The 20,933-nt window shown below is 36.4% G+C and overlaps 1 protein-coding gene and 1 non-coding gene across 2 annotated transcripts in view; one reads left to right on the top strand and one right to left on the bottom strand.

Annotated features, from left to right (window-relative positions):
• The window catches only part of MEGF10 (multiple EGF like domains 10), a 332,427-nt gene that overhangs the window by 216,943 nt on the left and 94,551 nt on the right, over positions 1 to 20,933 (bottom strand). Inside the window, exon 6 of the mRNA XM_039848592.1 lies at positions 13,729 to 13,861. The gene's annotated coding sequence lies outside the window, so the exon portion shown is untranslated. The remainder of the gene's footprint in view (positions 1 to 13,728; positions 13,862 to 20,933) is intronic.
• Positions 17,815 to 17,933, top strand: LOC120591078 (5S ribosomal RNA). Its single transcript, XR_005649827.1, has one exon. It is a non-coding gene; the product is annotated as a 5S ribosomal RNA (ribosomal RNA).

The following is a 20,933-nucleotide window of genomic DNA, read 5'->3' as shown; positions in this document are numbered from 1 at the left end:
GTAAAGCTGTCAGTCCATGCAGGCCTATTCTGAGACACCACTGGTCCCCTGACGTCAGCTACCTCCATTGGCTCTTAATACTGAGAGAGAGAGAGAGAGAGAGAGAGTGAGAGAGAGAGAGAGAGAGGGAATTCCAAAAAGAGGTGGCTAATAAGTCATGATTCATGAAGTATGAGTTATCACAAACACGTTAGCATCTATTAGCAGAGATCCACTCACTGAAGCCGTAAGTACTATTAGGAGGCGAGTTCCTAGGGGATCAAGTTCTGATTAGGAATAACCCATAAGCTTTAGAATAAAGATAGCATCCAATGACCAGTTCTGAGATCTTTGCCTAAGTTCTTAACCTTCTAAACCTAAGCTTCCTTATAAGCAGTAGGAGTAATAATATCACCCTCACAGGGTTTTCGTAAAGACCTATGATATTGTAATATAAAATACTTAGCACGCTGCTGGGCACCAAATAGATTCTCAGTAAAGAGTAGTTTTTATTAATAACTTGGGATGCGTTTAACAGTAGGAAAGAAATAGATACCCTTAGTGGGATAGTCCAGCAGGATTCCCTGACCGACTGGAGAAAGAATAAGGCCTTTAAAGAAGTCAAGAGTGGGGGCCTGACTTTCACAGAAAGAAAGAAGGCACAAAAGATGAATGTGTTGAAAACCACCATTTGGGGTGGGGGGCGGGGGCAGTACTGCCAAAGAACATTCTTTTGAATTTGGGACCAGCCTAGGTAACCAACCATCCCAGTTTGACCTAGACTGACTAGTTTCCTGGAACTCAAGACTTTCAGTGCTAAAACTGGGAAAGTCCTGTATGACCTGGGATGAATTGGTCACCCTACCAGACACCACACTGACATATTCCTGAGAAGTGAGAGCTTCACAACCAGAAAGAGAAATTATTGGGAAGGAAATCCAACATGCCATCCTTACCAAAGAAGACCAAGGGTTATCGCCCTGCTGCCCTCCAAGAGAACCAGCACCCAAAGTGCCAGACAAGAATTTTAGAGAAAAGGAAGCTAGAGACAACCAGATCCTTTATTCTATTTAATGCTTAGGTGATTAGTAAAAACTAATCTAAAATCATTTTTAATAGCCTTATAGCTCAGTTATCAAATGCTGAATTAAAAGAGAATGCAAACACTAAGATTTAGCACACTGCTAAAAATGAACATGTCTAAAATATTAATAGCAACTCTAAATGATTTATAATGCCCTCTTGGGCATATTTTATGATTTATTGATGTCATTTTAGCTGCTCCATGGGTGACAGAGTCACCTCGCTGTGTGTGTGCTCTAGTGGGTTTCTAGGCTAGTTATTCAGAAAATTACACAATCAGACCTCACTACATGCACATCAGACTGTAGGTGAAGTAGAAAAAAGTAAAGATGTATTTTTTCCCATAAATCAGAGAACCGTGGGGCTAAAGGGATTTAAAATTGGTTATTTCTTGTCTTCTCAACTTTACGCAGGATCTTACTGAAGTTATATTCAATGGATGTGGATTTCACAACCTCCCTTGTTAATTTATAATGTCAGTTTTTGTTGACAAGAAATTCTACTTTAGATCTAACCTATAACCCTTTCTGCATCAAGCAAAGCCCATTTTCTGGAGAACAGCTCATGATTTCTTTACTAGTTCACTTCTCTTCTTTGACCTGTTAATGCATTTTTCCAACCTTTCTGCCCAGCCCACAGGTATTATTGTCCAGCTCTTCACTTTATAACTTATTTCTAGTGTCTCTACAGGTTTTGTAAGACTCTCTTGTGGTACCCAAAGTCTTCTGTAATTAAAATTGGATTTCCCTTTTACTTCTTCCCTGACTCTGTCTCCATCCCTCAGTCATTTATCCCTCTCCAGAGACTGAAAAGATCTCATTCTGTCCCCTGGACGCCCAGACCTTCTTTTCATCTTCTTTCCACTGACAGCCACATCTAAACAGCGGTGACATAGGCCTGCACTTCTAAGAAATGACTTACACTCAAAAATTACCATTCCGTTCCTGACCTGCCCCCACTCAAAACTCAAAACCCTTCGACATACAGATACATGGATTTGGTAGGGGTGGGGGGACATTCTAAGAGCCTATCAAATTAAATCATGTTGACAACTGCCTATCACCCCACTTGAAATTATAACTGAGACCCAGAATTCTGTGTAGTATTCATAAACTAGAAAACAAACCAAATAACAACAACAACTCTCAGAGTCTTTTACTCTGTATTTATTTTTCTGTATCCAACATGTAATTTACTTTTTGCACTCCGGTTCAATGTTACTGACTCATGGTCACTGTATTTTTTCATCATAGACATAGTTAGTCACTTCTTATCTTATTTTGGTGACATTTGTTTTTCCTCACTACGTTACAACACTATAATTTTGTAAGCAGCGCCCAATGACCCTGTGATGTTGTATGTAATTGCTAAAGTTTAGACTCTGACAAACAATTCACCATTGGACCAAAAGCTAAATAGAAGTGGTATATAAGTCTTCTTTATCTCAGACATTTAGAAGAGATGATTATGCTTATAAAGATATGAGTACACAATGGTTACTCAATATGCACCTGTTTATTGAGTGATTATATCTAATTAAGCACCTGCCAGGTCAGAGATATTTAGAGAGTACCAGACCAGGTCTAGCCAGGAACCAGATGGGAGTTAGTAACTTGGATTAGGTTGAGTGGGAGCTCTAACTTGAATAGTGGGAGGTGTTGGTTGAGACCTCTGGGGAGCAGATGCTGAGATGAAATTAGGAATATAAAAAGTTTACTGTACTAGGGAATGACATTTGTAAAAAGAAAAGGAGAAAATAGGATTGGGTATGGGGAGCCATCAAACCATGAGGCCAAGCTGAAAATTCTCTTTCAGCCCAGCAAGGAGCTCTGAGCAAAGAGTGCCCATAGAGAGGTCAGCATTAGTGGAAATGGTCAGGCCTGGGGGCCAGAGAAGAACTTGGCCTGAGATCAAAAGCTGAAGCAGACCTGAAGGAATTAACAAAAAGAAAGAAGGTGTCAGCTGACTCTACTCCTCTAGCCTGAGCAACAAGTTCTTTCTTGAAAGGGAGCCTGAGCGATGCATTTCTGTGTTTGACACTTAGGCTAAGACAGAAAAAGTACAGGAGAGCCAAAGATACAAATTAAGTAAATTTAGCCAAGAATTCTGAACTTGGTAAATGGGTTCAAACTAAATAAGGTCAGATTTAAAAAGGGTGAGAGTGAGTGTTATAGCTCAGGAGACTCCTGAGCACTAGGCTTAACACCAGCTGAAATTTAAGTCTGTCTTTTATGGGCAAGAGAAACCACAGGCATGGATAGGTCCTTCTGGCTAAAATGGCCAAGGGTGTGATGTACAATAAAAAATGTATAAAACATTCCATAGATGTCTCTGCTTTAACTAGAGACATGACTTTAAAACTTTGGGGAACATGTGGTGTTTGTTTTATGTTCTGTCACTTAGTAGAAGCCAAATGGCATAGACACCACTGCTACATACACGTGAATGAAGTCACGTGTGGTGGTTAAGGAGGACAATCAGTCTGAGCCCCAACACTTCTGCTTCAAGTTCCTTGACCTTGAGAAAGTTATTTCTCCTCATAGCATCAGTTTATAAAACGTGAAGTATGGACAATAAATAGTATCCATCATATCAGGTTAAACCCATGTTACTCAAAGCAGGAGTCCTGGACCACCTGTGCCACCACCACCTAGAAGTTTGTTAGAAATGTAGGCTCTTGAGCCCTATCTCATACCTATGGAATCAGAATCTACATTTTCACAAGACCCCCAAGTGATTTTATGTGCACATTAACGGTTGAAAAGTATCTGGTTAATGATATAATGTACATCAAATACTTAATACAGTGTTTGGCATGTAGTAACCTCACAACAGATATTACTTTTTTTATATTTTTTGAAAAGGAAGGGTTTTATTTAAAGGACATTTTAAGATACTACATTGCTGTCGTTTTTCCTTCTTTTTTCTATATTTAAAAAACGTTTTTTTATTAGTTTCAAGAATACAATACATTGGTTAGACAATTATATAGTTTATGAAATGATTCCCTCCGATTATTCTATCACCCATCCGGCTCTACATATGGCCATTAAATATTACTTTTTATTGTTTTTGTTATTATAATTGTTCTTTTACCTTGAATCATCTTGGGCAGGCACATCAATTAAGAACCTGAGCTTTCTAATCAGTAGAATCATAATAATGTCCAACTGCCTGAAGACTAGATCATCTTTCAAAGTCCTTTCAAACTCTAGGAGCCCCCTGTAGTTCGATCATGAAAATAAAACGGTAATGACTAATACTTCACCAGCATTAACTATGTGTCAGGTGCTATTCTCAGCTTTATGTGTCTCATCTTATTTAATCATCCAACAAGGCTAGGAGATAGGTACTATTTTAAGTTCCTATTTTACAGATGAATAAACTAAAACATAGAAAGATTAAATAGCTTGTTCAATAAAACATGTGGAGGTAAATAAAGTCAGGATTTGAATTTCAGCCATCTGAGGTGACAATTCACACTCTTAATCTTGACACTATTCCATTCTAGCCAGGCCGTCAAAGAGAGAGTTAAATGGAACTAAACTAATTCCAACACAATCAGCGTAATCAGTTGTAACATTTGACTCATCATGGCTACAGCAGGCAACATTCAGGCTGCAGGTTCTCAAAACTGACTCACATTAGAGTGTTTTTTAAAGAGTGAAGATTTTCTTTTTTATATATAGACTTCGTAAGTTTCATCCCCAGAGATTCTGTCTCATTAGTTTAGAAGTGGGGCTTGAGCTTTTTTTTTTTTTTAAGCTGTTAGAGATAAATCTGATGCAGGCAAGATTGAGAATGTATGGTAATATGGGCTAACAAGCCACCACTTCTGTGTCTAATATGTGGTAAGTCCAACTTCTTTCCAAAGTAATTTGAAGGAATAAGGAGAGGAGAAAGGAAGGAAGGAAAAAGAGAAGGAGAGAGAGAAGTTGCTTGGTTATTAGTTACAAGTAATTCTCTCTACTTCTGAAACACACTCCTTTGTGTCTAAGTGTTATTCTTGTGTTCACTGTCGACAGGAAGCATACATCTCCAGAGCCACTGTTGCTTGAGGGTTATTTAATGGCACTGAGTAGGAAATATCTTGGTATCGCTCAATGGAAGACTTTATTTCACCTCGTCTCCATAAGGGAGGTACTCTTTCAGCCAAAGAAGGTGACTAGAACCCTCCACACCTTTCAAGACAATAGTGAGAGGACTACACCATAGCTGGAAGAGAGAAGTTGGATGCAGAACAGAGCTCAGATGAGGAGAGAATGGAGGGGCTGGCACAGAATCCATAGTTGCTCACAGGTACACAAGTAGAGTAGGACATCAATATATTCTAGAGCAAGGGTCCATACATCCTGGGCCATGGACCAGCATGGGCTTGTGGCCTGTTAGGAACCAGGCTGCACAGCAGGAGGTGATCAGTGGATGAGCGAAGCTTCATCTGTATTTGCAGCCGCTCCCCGGAGCTAGCATCACTGCCTCAGCTCCACCTCAGATCATCAAGCATTAAATTCTCATAGGGCTACTGGTCCCTGGTGACAAAAAGGTTGGGAACCGCTCCTCTAGAGCGTTCTATGCTCAAGTAGGTCTACAGAAACAATGGGTAAAGCCTAGATAACCTTGATATACGTCGAGCCTGAGAACAGTCAGCCCATCTCAGCATAGAGAGCCTGGGACATTAAGAGGCATGGACTGTTGATGAATAAAAGAGAAATCCAAAAGAACAGAGATTTTAACAGATAATATTCTCTGAGTCACTTGTTCAGAGGATAGAGAACTAAAAAGTGAGATCAAATTATACTTTATGATAGCCTTTGTTGTCTATTAACATAGACGACAAAATAATGAGTTAATAATGAGTCTAATTCCAGGGTTTGGTTTTAATTATTTTCAGAAAGTTATTTATTATCTTTGTAATGTCTTCAGGTAAAAAAAAAAAAAAACCCTCAAAATTAGATCATATAGATACCTCTACCAAATAGACCCATGCTGAATATTACAGTAGGGTTCTGATAGCCAGCTTGAGTAAATAGAAACCTCTAGGAAACATTGCCTTAAGCTTGATTTTGCTCTCAGTGTAACACATCACACAGACATCCCTCAGAGGCTATGGAAAGATAATAGGTTAGCAAGCAATGTGGAAAAATCACTTTCTGTGAATAGGGTATTTTGAATGGAAAAAGACAGCATAATGTATCAGACTGCAACACACATAGTACGAATCCAAGACTTGAATGAAATGAAATCAATAGCTGAAATTGAGAAAGCATTTAGATTAAAAACAAGTATAATTATTTATAAATAAAGCTTTAATTAACATTTACCTTTAAATAAAATATTACAAATTTTACTTTCATTGTTACTTAACATCCCAGAATTCTTCAGAGATGCGCCAACTACAGAGGACTAACCACAGCAGTGAATAATTCATGTGAAATATAGAGCCATAGATAAAAAGAGAAGAACAGTTGATTGGTTTTTTCCAAGAAATTGTTTATGTTACACTATATTTTATTGAAACAGCCTCAAAAAAATAACAGAGCCTGAACTTTATTGTTGCCGTTATTACCTTTCCTTTCCAAGTTCCATATCTTGTTCTCTTTTGAGTTGATAGATTCTGATTACTTTTGCTTACTTTAAAGATTTCTTTTTCTAGTTAAAAAATAAAAATGCTTGACTAGAACCTCTCATATTTGAATTTTTTCAAGTTATAATCACTTGCTATCAAATAAAAAATCTCACTTATCTTATTGGAATTCGTTTGTTCATTTCTAACCTACACCTTCCATTTAATATATAAAACTATTCTCTAGTGCCCTTTCTCCCTAACCACAAAGGACAGGTGTGTCTTTCATTAGTCACAGTCATAGATACAGCCCCACATCACCCAAGGAATCAGGACAGCTGACACAACGTCTGTGTAAATATGACAATGGCAGAACTGAGTGTGACTGAAAGATTCCATGTGTTCAATTCACCTTGGATTAAGCCAGGAAACTGTTTTCCAGGATCTTAAAAACAGCTATGATGGAGTAGATAGGCAATCTAGCGAGAGTCACAGTGTGGAGCCTGGTTTGGGCTGTTTGCCTCTTTTCATTTCCAGAAAAGCTTTAGTGGCCAATACTGCTCCACATTTCCTATCAGGCTTATCATTGTTTATCGAAAGTGTGTTATTCACCTTGTGTGTTAGTATAAATCTAATGATGCCCCAAGTGTCTCTGTTTGTTCAGGGTTTGGGTTTTATGTTTTTTTTTTTCATTTTGTTCTGTTTTTTTGGTGGGCTTTTAAAAAATGTTTTTATTTTTGGCTATTGTTCTGGGAAACTAAGGTCAGAGCTCCTTATGTTTAGCTTTAAGTTGTTAGGCTTTTCTTTTCTATCTTTGATAAAAAGTCCAATTCTGCATGGAAGAAATGTACAAATTGCATAAAAAATTATCTTTATGAGTTGTAGAAACTGCCTTGGTTTCACAGGGGCAACTGCGGTGGAGTTTTGGATTCAGAAAACCATGTCAGGTCCAATCCTTCCCAGTTTACACTTCTTTCTCTCCCCAACCTCTCACCCTCAAGTGCTTAAAAAAAATACAAAAACAAAATCGCAAGGATCTTCCTGGGTAGATTAAACAAAAACACTTATTTCTCATAGTTCTGGAGGCTGAGAAGTCTACGGTCAAGGTGCTGGCAGCCCCAGTGTCTGGTAAGAGCCCACTTCCTGGTTCACAGATGATCACCTCACTGTGTCCTCCCATGTAGAAGGGACAAGGGAGCTCTCTGGGGTCTCTTTTATAAGAGCACTAATCTTATTTATGGAGGGCTCTACTTTCATGACCTAATAACTCCCCAAGGCCCCATCTCCTAAATAGCATCATATTGAAAGTTAGGATTTTAACATATGAATTCTGGAAGGACACAAACATTCAGTCCATAAAAACAGATAACCAGAGCTGCAAGTATCAAGAGAAGTTGAGAGATAATATCAGTAAAATGTAATGTGTTACTGGTATGTCTTATTTCATACATTGTTTCTTGAATGAAAGCCAGCCTTGCCCCAGGATGGTCCCTGATACTACACTCAAGTCCCCATGTCCATATTAACAGGAAATCAGTTTCTCTCTTGGGTCCCCTTGCCCCTGCCATATAGATAGAAATTCCAGGATGCTAAATAGTCTCAGGAGAAAATTCTGCTTATTCCTATCCCATCACTTTGCTAGCTTGGAGCCAAATGTACTACTGTATAGTTGGAGAAATTAATAGCAGCTACTGAAGCTGGTTGGCTTAGTATGAACAGGTGCACTAAAGGCAGATGGAGGTGCAGCTAAAGCCCAGACAGCTTAAAGTGGCTTCCTCTGCCTGATGCTGCTGTTTCTGCTGGTGCTTAAATAGGGGTAAGAGCAATCAGCTGAGGCTGGCCTCTGCCAGTACACCCCCTGGCCAGGCCACAGTGGTTTTTCTGGTCTCAGGGAGGGGTATTCCAATCCCTTAGTGCTCTGCTCAGCCAAGAAGCTTTTGTTGGCTTCCTACTGCAGCTCTTTTGATTTCACTCCCTGGACTTTTCCCCATGTCAGGAGCCCCATCCTGGATGCTGTCCAGGAATATCATAGACCCAAAACCATGTGACTTCTTACTTGTGGCCTCCTAGAAAGAGAGGCTCTTTCTATTTTCAGACCTCAGCCCAAGCTCTGATCCTGCTACCAAATGAGTGAAAAGGGAGGAAAAATTCATTAACAACTACTATTACAGGATCTCTAACACCTATTCTCTGAGGCCTGTTTAGATACATGGCAGTCATCTATTTTTATGTATAATGCTTTCTTGAAAAGGTGAATAACAGCCAAATGTAAGAATTTTGAAAGACTCCTTAGGATCCATTTCACATGTGTTAAATATGCATTTAATTATATATTCATATATTCTAGTGGTGAAAGTGGTTGCTTCTAGTGCTAAGGAAATGGCGGGGGACAAAGTTGGAAGATAGTTATTTTTCATAAAACAACATATAGGACTCTAACTCTTTAAAATATAACCATTTGTAAATTTGATAACATAAAACCAAAAAAATTAAGAATACATACTACATTAAAATTTTTAAAAGCTTTGGAGAGAAGAAGTAAATCACATACAGACTCAGGACAAAGAATGTCTTCGGATTTCTCAGCAACAACACTAGAAGCCAAAGGCAATGGAGAAATGCTTTCTAATTTTTGAGGAAAATGGTTTCAAATCTTGTGTCTTACAGTAGAATCAAGACACCTTTGGGCAGAGAAGGCATATTGGCCAGGTTAGTTTAATACAGTAGAAGTTACTCTAGCTAGTTGCTACGGTCTGAATGTTTGTGTCCTTCCAAAATTCATATTGAAATCCTAATGCCCAAGGTGATGGCATTGGGGGGGTCACTTTGGGGGATTATTAGGTCATGAAGGCGGAGTCCTTGTGAATAAGATTAATGCCCTTATAAAAGAGACCCAAAAAAGCTCCCTTGTCCCTTTCAGCTTGTGAGGGCACAGTGAGAAGTCAGCGATCTGCAATCTGGAAGAAGGCTCTCACCAGGACCTGAGCATGCTGGCACCCTGATCTTGAACTTCAAGCCTCTAGAACAGTGAGAAATAAATTTCTGTTGGTTTTAAGCCACCCAATCTGTGATATTCTTTTATAGTAGACGAAGACACCAGTTTAAGCCAAAAGGACTAGTTATGAGGTAGAAAGAGCTTACAGAGGGGAAGAGAATGGACTGCACTTCCAGGAGTGACACCCCAGCACCACAGCACAGAGCTGCTGCCTCTGATAGAAGCCACTAAGCAGGGAGGCTGATGTCACAGGTGCCAGTTCTGCCTCTGCTGTTGCCAGGAGGCTGCTAAATCAAGTGCTACAGTCATATTTTGGACTCCAGATCCCTTCTGTGCTGCCTTACCCAGATCTGCACCTGCCAAACGGAAGCCTCAGGCCCTGCTTCTTTCCTAAGTAACTCAGCTTTGGATCCAGATTCTGACTGGCACACACACAGCTGACTGGTGGAATCAAAATCACATGTCTGCAATCTAGCAATGGAAAAATGACTTGGAAAAAAAAATGTTCTTTGATAAGAATGTAGAATTTGTAATGTGGGAAACTGTTTAAACGATGAGAAGGGGTGTTCAAAAATGCAGCCTGAATGGCAAAAGTCCACCACATGCAGACTTGAATTTTTATCTCTTATGGATTCTTTCTTAGGAAATAATCAAAAGATATTAGTTTTTTCACCAAACAAGGGAATTAATCAAGAAAGAGGGAGATATAAAATTAGATAATAGGAGATCTAGCACAGGGAGGCAGGCAAAGGAAGTTTCCAAGATGATAATGAAGAGAAGGTCAAAACAGCACTCGGCGTGAGCAGGAATTTGAGCTTGCACAGATGGGATGGGAATGAGGCTTTGGGGAAGAACCAGCTAGATTATCGGATGCTTTCAACTCTATTAAAGTATCCAGAGAATTATGAGAGGCACACAGAGCCCTGAACAACTGGGGAAAGAAAGGCAAGTATGAATGCGAAGAAAATAAAAAGGTACACAAGTAAGAAAACGTAATCTTAGCATGCTACATGTCTCAGATGTGAATAGCATTTACATGGGCACAATGGTGTAAGCACTCAGTACTGATAACAGAAGCAGTGATATAATTATATTGGCAAGCCTGCGTAAGAAGGGGAAGAGAATGCTTTGGAGGCAAAAATACAGTAAGTACAAACACTAAGTCCTCATACTCTACTTTAGGAAGCTAAAGAAAATATCTAACATTGAAAAATCAAGAAATAATAATATAAACATATTTCTTAGAATGTGTACATAAATACCAAAAGAAAGTTGTTTAGTTTTAAGATTTGTGCAGTTTTCCTCTTACTTTTCTCCTCTCAGTACATATGGCACTGCTGTTTTGCCAATTTATTTGAGAGTGTTAAAATTGATCCCAACAATTAGAAGTGTCTTCTCCTGTCATGTAATAAATCTTTCTTTCTTATTTGTACCTGCATGATCACATTACATGACAACAAGCAAAAAGCGAGACACACAACACTACACCCGTCCACTCAACTAGAGATAAACCACGACAGTGTTTAAATATCACACAACAGAATGTCTTTGAAAGTCTTAGACATAATAATGAAGACACTGCCACTCTTGTAAACATTTGAAAGGAGTGTTTAGTGGAGAAATTGCGAAGAGTGTTCTCAAAAATCTTGGGGTTTACTTCCTCCAAGAAGTCAGAGAAACAGGATGCAGTGGATTTTCAATGAGTCATTAATGTGACATTCATTGACTCTTTTGTGCACAGAATTTAGAAAACAGAGTGGGTTTATTTTCATGGCTGCCACTAGGACTAATTCTAGGGAAGGCATAAAATGCAAGGCAGCTGCCTAGAAATCCTGGATGGTATCATCCTGTGCCCTGTATTTACCAGTATGGAAAGGGGAAAGTGCTGTGCAGCTCTAAACCCGATAAGCTCTCAGGAGATTAGAAAGTTTTTGTTGTTGTTGTTGTTTTGTTTTTTTTTTAATGTTGAAAATTGTTGCCTGAGCAGAATTTTGGAGTAGGAAGTAGTGAACACTGCCATTTTCATTATAAGCCTGATATATATACACACACACAAATACCATTAATTACAATAACAAATTGAATGCAGGAAAAAAGCACCTCTTGGTGTACATTGGTAGCCTCTCTCTCCTTAAGACTCATACATTTGCCTCAAATTCTCCCTTCTTTGTGATACACCTGCCCATTCTGTAAACCCTTCTTACATCGTGTCAGTATGACAAACTACATTGGCCACTGGCTCCTTCCCAAAAATCAACCTTAGAGAAACTATAGAAGCTAGAGGGAAACTTGGATTTGAAGAATTAATACCAAAAAATAAAATAAAACACTGTGAGAGGTCCTTGGGGAATCTGAAGACTCGGGACTTATTATATGGGGGGTAACGGGGAGGGGGTAAGCAGGAAGTGGGAGGTAAAAGGGAGAATGCTTCAGCCCACAAGAATGGCAGCCAAGGGTTGCTGTGAGAAGTGAGGTGAACAAAGAACGGCTTCTTGTTCTGGGCTAGTTTCTCCCCCACATGCATCATCACAGCCTGCCAATCATCGCAGAGACTGGCAACAACAGCAGAGGGCAGGGGGCAGGGTGCAGAGAGCAGGAGGATCCGATGAGGGATGAGGGCAGTGCAAAAGCACTGCGGGAGTAAAGAGGGATGAAAAGGGTGGATGTGTACTGACCAGCTACCCCTGTACTCACCACTATACCCCTCCCACTCCAAACCCCAGGGCAAGGGGACCAAATCTATGGAGACTTTCTGGAGAGTTTAAAATGGGAAATCCAGTCATGTGCTGATTAACAATGGGGATACATTCTGAGCAATGTGTTGCTGGGTGATTTCATCGTTGTACGAACATCACAGAGTACACTTACGGAAACCTACATGATACAGCCCACTACAGATCTGGGCTATCCAGTATAGCCTACAGCTCCTAGGCTACAAGCCTGTGCAGCATGTTACTGTACAAAACAACACAAGATTAAATGAAACATGAGAAAAATGATACAATCAAGAGATGCAATACACAAGAGATCTATAAGGTTTCTGCCGATATGACACAGCATACTGCTTTACATCAAACTTTTTTTTATAGAAAGAGTACACTCCAACAATGAAAAGTATAGCATAGTTAATACATAAACTAGTCACAGTTGTTCATTATCATTATCAAGTAATATGCACTGTACATAATCGTATGTGCTATACTTCATTTGACAGGTACCACAGTAGGTTCATTAACACCACCATCAGCACAAACATAAGAGTAATATGTTGTGCTATGTCCTTATGACAGCTATGATGTCACTTGGCAATAGGTATTCTTCAGCTCCAATATAATCTGATGGGACCACTGTTTTGTGTGTGGTTCATCGTTAACCAAAACATTGTTATGCTGTACATGACTGTACACACTAGAGAAGTTATTTGTGGATGGTGGGCAAATTGGAATGATCACTATCACTCTGTGGCCTCCGAGGCTCTTTCTTGGCTTTAAATTACCTATAAGTATGTTCACCTACATCAACTGGCCATTTCCCAACACATGACCATGTGTCATAACAAATATTCCAAGGGGAAGAGCAGTTCTTGGGACAAAATGACCAGAAATCCGTATAAGGAATACAACTACTATATAAGAAAATAACAAACTCAGCAATATAAATCATCTAAATTAGCATTATGGGAGGAGCAGGAGCAAGAAATTAAAATAATGAAGATGAATATATTAAGAGGTTATGGCTGATATCAGCAATATGAAGCAAAAACAAGAAAACATAAAGAAGAACCTGATTGAGTATTAGGTATGAAATATGTAATAGCTGAAATGAATAAAACAATAGATAAGATACATAACAAAGAGAATAAAGGTGATGAATAAATCAGTGAGTCTGAAGGTCAGATGAGAAACTCTCCTAGAAGTCAACAGAAAAGAGTAAAGAGATAGAAAATACAAAAGAAAGGTAGGAGTTATGGAGGGTGGGAGGAAAAGTGCTGTGTCATTTTGGCTAGATTGAACTGCGTTTCCCAAAACTTCTTTTCCCATACATTTTTCAGGTACAATGAGCCATAAGTGAGGTCCTTGTGAAAGATATAAAGGGCCTTGTCATTTACCTCCTCACTCTCCTCATTGAGGTGAAATATCAGTGGAGCCTCCAACAGCTTCACCTTCCATAGATCCTTGCTAAGCTTCTCTGACTCCTAGACCAGCTGCATGTTTGGCAATTGTGATGAAATGGTCTGGTTTCTGCAAGAAACACATACAATCAAGATTAGAGGCAACAAGAACTAACATGAGTTTCTGTCTGTCCTCACAGGCTTCATCTCATGCTTGTGGGTGCCAGCTTATCTTGCCTAATTCCACTTTACTTCCATCTTCCCTTCCCAACTGCCTGTTCTGTAGTTTTAAAGCTCCAGCATTGGACATAAAGACGATAGCTTTACAGAGATTGCTTAACCAGCTTTCATAGTTTCATAAGGTCAAATCCCTGCAATACATATATTTCCCTTCCCCACTCCTACCATACTGGTATTATGTCAAATTTTAGTTCTAGGTTGTTTTAGATGCATTTGTAAATTTGGTCTTTTCCTCATTTTAGTCCTTAATAAAAACACAACTTTACCAAGGAATTTTATCACAGTTACAATATTTCTTGAATATTGAGTACCACTTTCAACATAAGTTCTCAGTATAACTTCATTCTCAGTCATATATATATATTATATATATATAATATATATATAAAGTCTTTATATATATATGTTAAGTCTTTATATATAAAGCCATATGTATATTAAGTCTTTATATATATATTAAGCCATCACATTTGAAGGCAATTTGGCTGGGTATAAAATTCTAGGTTCAAATTATTTTGTTTTAATATTTAAAAAGTATTTTTTCCATTTGTCGTCTTGTGCCCACTGTTCAATCTGATTTTTATTTTAGTCGTTGATCTCTTCATTATCGCTGGAAGTTTTTAAAATTCTTTCCTTGTCTTTGATGTTTCAAAATTTTATTCTGATGTTTCCAGGTTTGGAATTTTCCTTATCTCTTTTTAATTTTTTTCTCTCTTTCAGTATCTGAGAGTAATAGAATTCAATCAGAGAAGCAAAACCATTAGGAGGGGTGTATGTATTCATGTGTGTACAATAACAATTATATATATACACATACACATGAGTTTACTAAATTATTTACCTAGTTAGGATGAATATACAGATATTGATAAGTTTAAGAATTTATTAGGAATACATAAACATGAGTAAGCATCTTAAGGGAAGCCACACTTGAACAAAAATACAATAATTTTTTGAGCCAGCAAAAACAACAAGAAAGTGTAGTAAATTGAAAATATGAGATATGGTAGGAGAAATAATATCTATTACAATAGCAATTACAATAAATTTAAATAAAGTTAACTCATGAAAAGCAAATACTCTCTGTTGGTATTAAAAAATGAAAACAAAATCCAAAAATATGTTGTCTTTAAGAAACAGTCTTAAAACCAAAGACTCAAAAAGGTCGAAAATGAAAGAATGAATGACAAAAAAAAAAAAGAAAAAAACTAAAGAAATCTGGAATAGCGATCATAAGAGCTGACAAAAAAAAATCGGGGGTAAAAGGTAAACAATACTATAGAGCACGAAGATATAACCATCACAAACATATTTGCATGAAGTTAATAATTGGTTATAATAACTGAAAACATACAGAGAAACATGAATACTTCCAGTTTGTAACACCCAATTATCAGAAATGTATTACACAAACAAAAATTAAGGAGATTTTTATCTAAAAAGTGTAATTAGTAAGTTTATCGTATTGATTATATTGTTCAGATCTTTGTTAGGCATGTTCTAATGGCATGCTGTGTATAATATATATCTTTTAATATATATGCTATAAAAGTTCATATAATAGCAAATATACATTTTAAGAGCATGCACATATTTACATGAATATATTAGACCTAAAAGAATAAACTCTCCAGGAACAATATCTCATACATTGTATCTTTCAAACATAGTAAAATAATATTAGAAATGAATAAGAGGAAATTTTTTAAAAAGTCCCACATTTTGAAAATACCATATTCCTAAATGACTCATTGGTTAAAAATGAAATTATAATCGACATGAATAAATTTCTAAAACTAAATAAACATGACAACACAAAATTTGTGGGACATACCTAAAGCAGTATTTAGAAGAACATTTATACTTTTAAATATGTTTATCAGGAAACAATGAAAGTTGAAAAGGAATATGCTCAGTATCCAATTTAAGAAGTTATAAAATAGAACATCAAAGCAATCCCAATGAAGAAAAAGAATGTAATAAAGGAAAAGAAACAATACAATGATTTTTTAAGTAGAAGAGACTAATAAGACTGAAAGCTCTGTTTTCCAAAAAATTACCAAGGTAAAATTGGTAAGACTGATAAGAAGAATGAAGACAACAAAAGTAAATAAAACAAGAATCAAAAAATAAAAATAAGAAAATAATTACAGATTTAAAAAACAAACATAGATAAATTGGATAAATTCCTAGAAAACATAAAATGTCAAACTGGTATAAGAAGAAAAAGAGAATTTAAAATAGACTCACAAGGATTAAAGAAATTTAATGGTAGTTGAATTTCCATCCGAAAGATCTCTAAACCTGGATGCTTTTAAAATGGACTCTCTTCTCTCTACTGGATATATACCTCAAAGATTTGAAAACATATATCCAAAAAGATACTTGCATACTGATGTTCATAGCAGTATTATTCACAGTGGTCAGGACATGGAAGCAACCAAAGTATTCTTCAATAGAGGATTGGATAAAGAAGTTGTGGTACACATATACATTGGAAAATTACTCAGCCACAAGAAGAGATGAAATACTGCCATTTGCAACACCATGGATGGACCTCGAGATAATCATGCTAAGCAAAATAAGCCAGACAGAAAAAGTGGAAAACCACATGATATCACTTATTTGTGGGATATAAACCTAAAAGCAACAAACAAACATGACAAACAAACAGAAACTCATGGACATGGACAATAGACTAGCAGTTACCAGAGGATGGGGGAGAGGGGGGAGGTAGGCGGAGTAAAAGGGGTCAAACACGTGGTGCCAGAAAGAACTCTAACTATGGGAGGTGAACATACAATGCAATATATATATATCTATCTTATTGTTGAATCGTACACTTGAAACTTACTAGATTTCATTATCTAATGTCACAATCAATCAATCAATCAATAATAAATAAAATAGACTCAAATTTTCAAAAACACAATTCTTATGTTCCAGAAAATGCAAAAAGAAACAATAATTCTCAGTTCATTTTATGAAGCTAATATAGTCTCGTTTTCTTTAATGCTTCTGTATTTAAAACAGCTCATAAAGTTTTCCCATTCCCAGGTTATAGAGGAATTCATACACATCTTTCCTAGTACATGTATGGTTTAATTTTATTTTTACATTTATGTCTCTGATCCATTTGGAATTTCTTCTGTTATATACTATAAATAATGGATCCAATTTTCTCTATTCCCATATGGCTATAGACAGTGATATGCTGGAGCTGGCTCATGCCAGCTCAGGAGAGCTGATTGTTAAATTTTCAGAAATTTTGTAAGCTGATTGCTAAACTCAACCATTATTACAGAATAGATTATATCAATGTACAATGAAGTAAACCACGTTAAAAACAAACCTAATAATAATCAATGCTCATCACTTCTTAATTATTTTAATATATTTTACTATTATTAAGGCTCTTGAGGTTATTTATGTCTATAGCATCTGTATGGTAGAAATACTATAGAGTGGTATGCTGCTGTACATCTCTTCTCAACTTGGTATTAGACAATATACTAATAGCATGAAATTAGCTATAACGAAAGCATTTACACCACAGAAGCGGCAATGCTAACATCAGGGTTTAATGTATTGTTTTGTTGACTGTTGAACAGGAGTCACTATAACTAGCAGGCCAAATCCAAGTCACTTGTTTTTGTAAATAAAAATGTATTGAAACACAGCCACACCCATTTGTTTACATATTATCTTTGGCTGCTTTTGTGCTATAATAGCAGAGTTGAATAGTTGTAATAGATACTACAATGTCCCCCAAAACTAAAATATTTCCTATCTGGCCCTTACAAATAGTTTGCCAACTCCTGGTCTAGACTTAAGAGAATGAAGGTCTACGGCCATACCACCCTGAATAAGTCCGATCCCGTCTGATCTCGGAAGCTAAGCAGGGTCGGGCCTGGTTAGTACTTGGATGGGAGGCCATCTAGGAAGACCAGGTGCTGTAGGCATAAAAAATAACAAATAAGAGACTGTAAGCTGACAAAGGTCCTTGCAATCTGTGAGGTTAACCAAGGGTTGCCTCACCTAAAAAAAAGAAAATGAAGGAGAAAATATTAGCAATGTAGATTAATCTTAAAAATTCACTGTGTCTGTAGCTGTTACATTGTGAATAGCACAAAAAACATTGAGGGATAATTTTCCAATATTTAAAAACTATTATCAGATTCAGCAAAGAAGTCACGTCATTGACAAATATGTGAAGTCAAGATTCAACATTATGTCTTTCTAATTTTACTTCTATCTTATTCATTAATGTAAACAAAATTATCTACCTACATTAATAGGAAAATTATACTCATCAATTGCAACCATAAGTTGGTTATGGATAAGCATTTGGCAAAAACAAAGGAAAGCATCTGTGAGAATCAATTAATATATGGAGTTTATAATAGAGAGTATTGTATATTTTATTACTATTTGTAAAGTGCTTGCTAAAGATCCTTTATGTCAGTAAAAGTTACAATACACACATATACATATATATTATACACACACATATGTATATGTGTATGTGTGTGTTAAACATATTTACCATCACAATACTGGATACACAGCATCTGAATTTCACTTATTAAAAATTTATAGCTCTAGTTTAAAGTGAACACAGTGGAACCATTATCTTGACACCCATCCAGAACTACAAAGTAAGAACAATGTTTTAATAATTTGGTCAGCTGAGTTTCGTTGACAAATATTATACTAAATTTTCCTAATTGTGCTAAATTTGCTGTAAGTAACCATGATCTTTTCTTTGTTATTAAAAATACCTATTTTTAAAAAACATGTATTTTTCCTTCCGATTTGAGATACTGTCTTTATTGTACACTTAATTTCCATATGCAATTTAGTCTACTTCTCATTTTGCTATTTTGTTCCATTAGTCTTTCTATTTATGTGTCAATACCAAACTGTCTTAATTATAAATGGTTTGCAGTTCATTGTAATGTTTAGTAACTGCAACTCCTCCCATTCTCTCATCCATTTGCTTGTTTCTTTGGGGGTGTTTTAGCTATTCTTGCTTGTTTGTCCTTTCAGATAAATTTATAATCAACTTGTCTAGTTCCAGGGGGAGATGTTGGGGAGAATCTTATGGTATTCTTATTGGGCATTTCATAAATTTATAAATAGCGAAAACAGATTTTTTCGATGTTGGGTTTTTCTATCCAAGAACAAGACACATTACTTCATTTGTTGAAATCGACTTTTGTAACTTTCAGATGTATTTTCCACATACAGGTTTGGAACATTTCCAATCAAGTTTTACCCTGGCACTTAGTTTCTTTTTTTAATATCACAAAAGGGATCCTCTCCTCCATGACATTTTGTAATTGGTTTTTGTTTCTATTATGAAGGCTACTGACTTTTTAATGTTAATTTTATAAGCTACTACATTACTAAATTATTTTATTGTTTGAGGTAAGTTTTAATTGATTCTTTTGGATTTTCCAATTGTATAATTGAGTCATCTGAAAAGAGAGTTTTAACTCTTCATTTCTAATTATTATATCCTCCAATTGTTTTATCTAATTACAATGAGTAACAGCTTCCAAAAAATGTTATATAGGAGTAGAAATTATATGATTCCTCTCTAGTACCTGACTTTAGTAGAAAAGTCTTGGTCTAGTGTCTCCTCATTAAGTAACATGTGAGGTTGAGAGCTGAATTTTATACACACACACACACACACACACACACACATAATCATATTGGAGGAAGTGTAGTAGGTTGAATAATGGCCCCACAAAATATCAGTTCCTATTTTCTAGAACCTGAAAATGTTACCTTATAGGACAAAGACTTGCAGACATGATTATGTTAAGGATTTTAAGATGGAGAGATTATCCTGGATTATATTTGTGGCCCCTAAATGCAATCACATGTATCCTTATAAGAGGGACGCAGAGGGATATTCGATACATACAGGAGAAAAAGCAATGTAATCATGATGGAAGAGATTAGAGTGATGTGGTCACAAGCCAAGGAATGTTGGCAGCCTCCAGAAGATGGAAGAGGCAAGCAACAAATTTTCCTTTACACTCTTCAGACAGGGTATGGCCATGCCGACACCTTAATTTGGTCTAGTGATACCGATTTTAGACTTTTGGTCTCCAGAACTTATGAAAGAATACATTTCTGTTGTCTTAAGCCACTAAATTTATGATGATTTGGAGGCTTAAAACAAAATGGAAGAACCATGTGATCATCTACCTTTAAAGCTCCAAAAGAATCAAAATAATTACCATAACTACTCAAATAGCTAAGCATGGTTGCCAGATACAAATCAACTTAAAAATTTTAAACTTACAAAATCATAAAAGGCATATTATAAAATATAAAAGATAAAGCACCATTTATAGTTCAAAACTATAAGGATCTAGAAATTAACTTAGCCAAGATTATGCCAGATTGCATGGAGAAAAATAAAAATTCAATGACGGATATAAAGATGACCTGAATAAGTAGAGAGATAATTTATATTCTTGAATGGGATGACTAAATATTATAAAAATAATAATTATCCCCAATTTGATCTATCATCATCACAGACCATCACATGTTCAATGAAGCTGTTATTAAAAAAGTGTGGTTTGCACTGTAAGAATAGACATATAGACAAAAGCAAGAAAACAGAATGCCCAGAATCAGACCCAAACTCACTCAGAATGAAATCCAAAACCTAACTTGATTTCTAATTCAGGTGGCACCACAAATTGATAGGAAAAGAATTAATTATTTGGAGTCAGAATTAGGAAAATTGATTCACTACATGAAGAAAAAAAAGTAACTCTTGGACCAAAAGTGGTCACAAGTATTTTAAAGATCTCAACATAAAAGACAAAACTATAAAGTTAATAGGAGAAAATAGAAGAGAATATCTTTGTAACCTATAAGTGAGAAAGAACTTTTTAAACAAAATCCCAAAGACACAAACCTTTTTTGTATGAATT

Source organism: Pteropus medius, unplaced genomic scaffold, assembly GCF_902729225.1.
Source record: "Pteropus medius unplaced genomic scaffold, Ma_sr-lr_union100, whole genome shotgun sequence".
In the NCBI taxonomy this organism is placed as follows: Eukaryota; Metazoa; Chordata; class Mammalia; order Chiroptera; family Pteropodidae; genus Pteropus; species Pteropus medius.
The sequence above is the reverse complement of the archived record's forward strand: the minus strand, read 5'-3'. Positions and strand labels throughout refer to the sequence as shown.